Here is a 5,741-nt window from a genome sequence, read left to right on the forward strand (position 1 = left end):
TTTCTGGCTTCCTTTTACAAAACTAAATTGTTCATAATGTATCATATTGCCTGCCAAAATTTATTTCTTCAGACCATCTGCTGAGGAATTCTGGAGTTTCACATGACAGAAAAGAAGCACTTTTTTCTAGCCCTCGTGAAAAATGTCCCATTTATAGCTGTTGTAACACAACCGTATTCTTCATCATGTTAGGCAATCTTTAAATAAGAATGAAGATGAATTGGTCCGTGTGTTAGTTGCTGTACTACAAACAATATATGTTTAAACAGGCTCTGCTGGTTTTTAGATAAATGGTGATATAGTGAGGAAATCATTCTTCTGTGGACTGTTGATTTGAAAAAGTCATATAAAGCTTGAAATAACATATAGTATTACACCCTGGTATTTGCAGCTTATGAGAAGACCAGTGCTTTAGAGAAGAATACCAAAATTCAGCATGACTTGCAAATGAGCTCAAACACATCTGTGGGAAATACAATGCTCTGCATAGAAACCAACCATAAAAGAGGTTTAAAATCAAATCAAATCTCACTCTTTGGTATCTTTGGTAAGTCCCCATTGAGAGGGCAAGTGTGATGGGCTATGATCTTTTTATTCAGGCATTAAAAAAAACAAATGAGTGCAAAATTGCATCAGTGCTCTTTCATCAGTTCAGTAAATAGACCCTTTGAACCTCACACTTCCTCACATCTCCAGGTCACTCTAGGAAACTGACTCTGAGAGGTAATGGTGTTTTTGCCAGGTTTATCAGCACCTTCTCCTCTCGCCGTGCTTGTTCCACTTGAAGGATTGGGATGAATTGAGAAGGGATATATTAGAGGGTCAAGTGAAGGAGCACAAAATGGCTGAGGAACAGTGCTGGCAATGAGCTGCATGTGTGTACAGCAAGGGAGCAGAAAATGTCATGAGAAGGGGAAAGAAATCAATGGACTTGAATTAGTTTCATCCAGCCATCAAATATGCCATGACAACTGGTGCGTGAGGCTTATTTCTGTAGTTTAGAGGTACTTTCAAGCATTCAATACAGATTGCGGTGGATTTTTACTAAGTATGCAATCCACTGTTCAATATTTAGCAGGAAACAAATGTAAAAAAGATATTGATTTGCTAGTAATATGATTACTGTATTGTGTGCTTGTCCACTTTAGTAGTTATTGGTATATGGTTATAGCGACGGGTGAATAAAAGCTTTTTGAAACTTTAAATCAACTGAACCAATTGCTTCACAAAGTGTTTCACTGTTTCAAAAGCAATATACGCTTAAAGCCCCAACAACAATGCACCAAAAATGTTCAGTGAAATGTTCCACAAACCTACTGCGTATTGCAAATGATTTCTTGAAACTTTAATGCATAATATCAGTTAATAAGATTTAAGATCCACAAATGTAGCCCTTTAAGCCGATTAAAGAATATTTTTATTTTTTTATTTTTTTTTTATTCAAAGAGTCAAACCAGTGACTTGTTATGAAGCCCCTGTTACTGAATTTTGGTATATTGTACTGTGTTCTTATTCACCCTAGTGTTTACTGCTCTTTACTCCCTGATCATAGTGTATCTGGTGAAGTTCACTTCACTTGATAAAAAGTGTTCATTTGAATTTGGAACACCCAGCAACATTATCCCACACACACGCCACTTGAGTCATGCATATTAGAGGAGTATGATGTCATAGGCTACTTCTGTAAATAAATATAATAGAAATAGGACATCTGTGTATAATACATTCAAGTGCATTTATATAAATATTAATTTAATTTTATATTTTATTTAGAAGTGTAAAATATTATATAATGAAATACTTTTTTGTATGTTAAGTGCCAGTATTCAATGCAATGACGTATTCACTTAACCCAGGTTTAACCTATATTTTTATTTATTTATACTACTGTTCAGAAGTTTAGGGTTATACTTTTATTCAGCAAGGAGACATTAAACTAATTAAATGACAATAAAGACGTTTACACTGTTTTTTTTATTATTATTATTTAAAATAAATGTTGTTCTTTCTATTTTAATAAAATAAACTATTTAGTTATATTAGATTTGTCTTTTGCTTATTTAACTGTAAATTTTCCTTTCCACTTCAAAAGAAGTGGTGTGCCTTTATTCTGATTGCCATTTGAGTGTGAACTTAACTTTCAAACTCCCTTCAGACTGGAAGTCCAGTTCACAGGGCACTTACAGTATGGTCGAATTTAATGCATCTTCAATCAGTTGTTTCAGTCAGCACTGTTGTAAAACAAAAGATTCATAAGGCTTTAATCTTTATGCTTCAAACAAGCTCATCACTTGTTATTACTAGACCTGATTCTACTTCTTGTTCCAGGGTGATTTTCCACAAACGCTGGCAATACATCGGTGGCAGGCAAACAGCGTTCTGAATCTGTTCATTCGCTGTTAAATCTGAAGCAACGAAACATGAATTAAACAGCAAAGCCGGCATGTTCTTGTCCTGAATCATCTGGTAAACAGGTGAAAAAAGCCTGAGACTCACATGCTTGAGGCAAAGTGGTGTCAAGAGAAGGGAATTTGATGAGAATGGCTCCTGATGGAGCTGATGTAAAATTTATTTGGTGAGCATTGGGGACATCGACTGGAATGAGAAATGTACTCATGTAATGGTAATTTATCACCTGTATTTGTCTCTGCAATTTTTAGACCCTCTTTGGACGCAATAATTACACAAAAAAAAAAAAAACATTTTAAATATTACATATTGAAAATAAATTGACAGTATAAAAGAAGATTAACTCAAACATTAACTGATAAAATATACCAAATCACTCAAATCTTTTGATAAACTGGTTAAACAAATTTTAGCTTTCTTCAAAAGTTGTTTCGTATAAATAAGAAGAAAAATATGCACAGATCAAGTACCATTTACAATAACATTTATTCATTTACCAGACGTTTTTATCCAAAGCGACTTACAATTGAGGACAATGGAAGCAATCAAAATCAACAAAAGGGCAATGATACAATGATATGCAAGTGCTATAACAAGTCTGAGTTAGCTTAATGCAGTACACATAGCAAGTTTATTATTATTATAATTATTATAAAGTAAAATTAAAAGAGAGAAAAGAAAAATAATAGAGCAAGCTAGTGTTATAGTCCTTTTTTTTTGTTTTTTTGCTTTTGTTTATTGTATAATATTTAAGAATATATTAGAATAGAGAGTGCTAGAGTTAGAGGGTCAAAAAAGATTTTTGAAGATGGCTAAGGACTCGGATTGAGTTGGGCAGGTGATTTTGTGCCTTTTTGGGATGGCACAATAAAGTGACATTCACTTGCAAAATGCAAGTGTCAATGTCCTATGCCAATAGGAGGATCTGGTGGTTAACCATGTCAAAAGCAGCAAACATATCCAGCAAGATAAGTATTGAAGATTTGGAATCCACTCTTGCCAGTCTAAAGGCTTCAACAACTGAGAGCAAGGCAGTCTCGGTTGAATGTCCACTTCTGAAAGTGAAAAAGTGAAAGTGAAAGTGACGTGACATTCAGCCAAGTATGGTGACCCATACTCAGAATTTGTGCTCTGCATTTAACCCATCCGAAATGCACACACACAGAGCAGTGAACACACACACACACTGTGAGCACACACCCAGAGCAGTGGGCAGCCATTTATGCTGCGGCGCCCAGGGAGCAGTTGGGGGTTCGATGCCTTGCTCAAGGGCACCTAAGTCGTGGTATTGAAGGTGGAGAGAGAACTGTACATGCACTCCCCCCACCCACAATTCCTGCCGGCCCGGGACTCGAACCCACAACCTTTTGATTGGGTGTCCGACTCTCTAACCATTAGGCCACGACTTCCCCGGCCACGACTTCCCCGGTGAAACCAGACTGGTTGCTGTCAAAGAGGTTGTTCTGTGCGAGAAATGCAGAGACTTGGTTGAACACAGCTCGTTCAAGTGTTTTTGTAAGGAAAGGAAGAAGGTAAGCCGGTCTGTAGTTCTCTAAAAGAGATAAGGGTGGGTTTCTTAAGTAGTGGGGTTAAACCGGTGAGTGAATACAACTGCAGGAGAAATGGCTTGAAGGAGATTAGATAGAATAGGATCAAGCAGACAGGTAGTAGGGTGATTAGAAAGGATGACTTCTGCCTCAGAGACTGAAGAGAAGGATGTGAATGAGTGTATGTTTATATTTGTAGTGATTTTTGCTTTCGCCAACCTAGAGAAGTGAAATAGTGTAGTGATGGGTACTCACCAATGACACTTTGATATTTGGATCACGTGTCACTTAAGGTGTGGATATGAGTACATCACACAAGAAACATTGGTGGGATCTCTAACTTATAGAACCTCTTTCTGTATCATCAACACAAGGAAGACACAAGTGTAATAAAATAGATTTTAATTGACAAAAGATAGACAAGAGTAATCAAAAGCTACTAAATGAATACCATAAATGAAATAGGAATAAAGTGCATAAGATGCATAAAATGCAAGTGATTATGTTGGGCGTTGCAATGTCAGAGCTAAGTTATCTGGAAAGATAAATTGTTGCTACTCTGAAAGAAATAAAGTGATCAGAATATGCAAATCATTGTCACATTTTAATTTTCTACATTTCAACCATTTGCCAATTAAACTATTGTGTGTTCATGCATCTGTGATAATGGAAGTACTCTTCGGTGATAGGAGAGATGGTCTGGCGGTAGGGTAGACCAGACCAAATTGATGAGATGAGGATTCATGTTATGCCCTTCCTTGGTAGTGAGTCTTATAAAGTGTCATTACTAATAACCCAGACACTGACTCATTGACTCTGAGTTGCAAATGAAAGTATGAGCAACATGTGAGAAGTGGCGGTACACACACACAAAAAAAGTAAAGGTATGCTAAAGATTAAAATATAGAAGTGCCGGTACTGTGCAGACATGTGAATGGCCCACTTTAATCCAATCCAGTCTCTTACTGCTGCGTATCTATACAACGGGTTTACATTTTCATTCTGCACACTGTTTTTGGGTTGCTTTGATTACTCTTTATTGCTGTTATGTGATCTATATTCACTATTGTGACGACTCAAACAATGGAATTGTAGCATTTGGACCAATCAGACAGACAAGTATTTATTATATTTAACAAATAATATCTAATAAATAATATCTTACCTGGCAGGTGAGACACCATGATCAAGAAGTTGGTACACCCAGGGCAGCGGTTGTCCATTGCACTCCGGCTGTGCTGACCCCTGAAAATTCCCCAAATGTGGGAATCTCGACTGCATAATTTATGTTAGTGGGGGACTAAAATGGTTATACATAAAATACAGTCCAATCAGTTCAGGCCAGTGTTGCGCGGGTTGATCTGAAATGGGTTACAAAACGGGTTACAAAAATATTTTTAATGATATTCGGGTCGCGGTCGGTCGGGTCGTTTGAAATAAAGATGCCAATTAAACCTTTGTAATTTATATAGTACTAGACACAATTTTGAAATACATAGGCCTACACTTTATTGGCTGAAAAACTGGCGCGATTATGGAGTGACCACCTGTCCCGCTTTACGTTGTATTGTCCAGCAATTTTACCCTTTGTCCCGCACAAATTCAGCATCTGTCCCACTTTTTCATTCAACCCTGCCTAATAAATACAAGGATACGTCCATAGGCATACTGTTAACTTCTGTCCAATAGTTCAGAGGAGAGCAATAAAAGCGTTAGTCGATAGGCTGAGTTGTACGTCAATCAAACTGTTGACTGGTGCACGAACACCTACTCAACATTGTCAAC

The 5,741-nt window shown here is 36.9% G+C and overlaps 1 pseudogene; it reads left to right on the forward strand.

Annotated features, from left to right (window-relative positions):
* Positions 1 to 5,113: 5,113 nt before the first annotated feature.
* LOC132145997 (U1 spliceosomal RNA) lies at positions 5,114 to 5,288 on the forward strand (annotated as a pseudogene).
* The last annotated feature ends 453 nt before the right edge of the window (positions 5,289 to 5,741 follow it).

This window comes from Carassius carassius, chromosome 8 (assembly GCF_963082965.1).
Source record: "Carassius carassius chromosome 8, fCarCar2.1, whole genome shotgun sequence".
Lineage (NCBI taxonomy): Eukaryota > Metazoa > Chordata > Actinopteri > Cypriniformes > Cyprinidae > Carassius > Carassius carassius.